We start from the raw sequence: 2,127 nt of genomic DNA on the forward strand, positions 1-2,127 counted from the left end.
GTTGTCATGGAGACGTGACGCTGTCCTTCAGTAACCCTTTTTCCTCGCTGGAACAGAAGACCTTTCTCCTCAGGTTTACAGTCATCTTCTCTTAATCATGGATTTAACTGCTTTATCAAACCTGGGATTAAAAACTAAACGATTTCAGAAAACTGGCATTCTTCCTATAGTGTGACTTTACGCACGAAACTCAAAACAAATAAAAAAAGTAACAACAACAATAACAATAAACTTCAACTTTATTATTATAAATAACACATATGATTACGACAATATATAGCATCCAGAGGGTATAATTAATTAATCATTAAATAGGTCCTAATCTTTATAAACTTCATTATCATAATATTCCTTCTCGTATTTAATATTATTCTTTTTAAAGTAGTGCAATTTTCTTATTTTCTTGGATCACATGGAGGATATGTGTAAAGTGTGACTTACATTCTAACCATTCCTTCTTACATAAATTATATTTCTCATGATGGTTAGATATTGTACAAAAAAAAAAAAAACATTGACATCCATTCTATGTTCAGGAAAGTAAATTAAGACATCAAAAATAGCCCATTCAAAACAGTGCAGGCCATAAAACGTGCAGATAAAACAGATGGATAGTGGTTTTCTAACCCACAAAAGGTGCAACAATAATGTAACCGCTGAGGGTCTCAAAGGGTCTAACAAATGATGTAGATTTCAGTGGGCGTGGCCTTGCTTGGCCGATCCCTACGAGGCTCCACTAAACAGATACAGTAAAGCTCATCTAGTGAATTCACTTTGACATTATGTATTGAGGTGTATTGATCAAATCGTATGTGATAACAAACAGAAAAAAAACTTGGAAATTTGACCTAAAACCTGATGACATTTGTTGTCTTTGAAGAAAAAAAAGCAAGTACACCAAAGTATAAGTCAGCTATTAAGCCTACTGAAATATATTTATATACACGGTGTTAACCCAGGCTTTACAGACTATCTATAAAAATGTCCTGAGAACCTATGTGAGGAGGAAAATTTATTTTAAGCTTCTTTCCCTCTTTCACATCTTTGAGGACATGTGACAAGGGAAAAGTATCGAGAAATATTTAGAGATGTGTATTGGTTCCAGTTGTTTCCTATAGATATAATGAATTAAACACAATAAGGAAGTGGCAACAAAATATTCATGACTGTGTCTGAGTAAGCAGGACAGCTCGCAAATGCTACAGTAGAAGTATAAGTATTTTAAAATACTTAGAAAGAAATGTAAATGTAGGTTAACTATAGTTACAGCATCTGTGTATAATTTAAATAGCTGTAATTTAAGCGCTGGAGTCTTGTGCTCTGGACCACTGTAGATGTGCATCATTCTGTATACTGCATTATTAGGAACCCCGAGTCTAAGCTTGGTTACTCAAAGGCCACAATGAATTGGGTTTTAGGAAAATCACCTCTATACCACCCTGTGGTAAACAAACATGTTCAGAACCCTAATCATTCTTTCAAGTGTACATTATAATTCTCCTGAATATCACTGGATCATCTGAATGACAAGGTTAAAGAATCGAAGTATGAATATTGCCAGAGCTGATATTGTTTCATGTGAGTTAATGCTACTGCACATCACTTTGTTGTCACTAAGGCAGGCTATGGCAGTGTTTTGAGGAGCTGTGCTTCCTTATGTAAATGTCCTACTGTAGGGCATATTTATTGGTAGATCCGTACATAAAACCTCTAGGTAGCATATTTTGATAGCCTGAATCTCCTTATCAAAAATATAAACGATAAGGCTGAAGATCTCTTTTCAAATTTTCCCGTTCCACCTTAAATGGTGCAGCAGTTGTGATAGTGATCACTAACCTGTTGGTTCTGTGAAACAGCAAAATTAAGTTAATGGTACCCCTCTGTCAAGCAGAAACAGAGCAGTCTTTATATTCCTTTTCTAGCCTTTCACTTCTCAAAGAAGTTGGTTAGCTCCTGTTGCCAGCTTCTGGGTCGGATGTTTCCAATCCACAGCAGTTATTAAAATGCCTCACCATTGAAGGTGGAATGAGAAAATTATAATAATAATAATAATACTACATTTTATTTGACGGCGCCTTTCTGACACTCAAGGTCACCTTACATAAAATGAGACAATAATAATAGTAA

The sequence above is a fragment of the Pygocentrus nattereri genome, chromosome 20, assembly GCF_015220715.1.
Source record: "Pygocentrus nattereri isolate fPygNat1 chromosome 20, fPygNat1.pri, whole genome shotgun sequence".
NCBI classification, from domain to species: domain Eukaryota; kingdom Metazoa; phylum Chordata; class Actinopteri; order Characiformes; family Serrasalmidae; genus Pygocentrus; species Pygocentrus nattereri.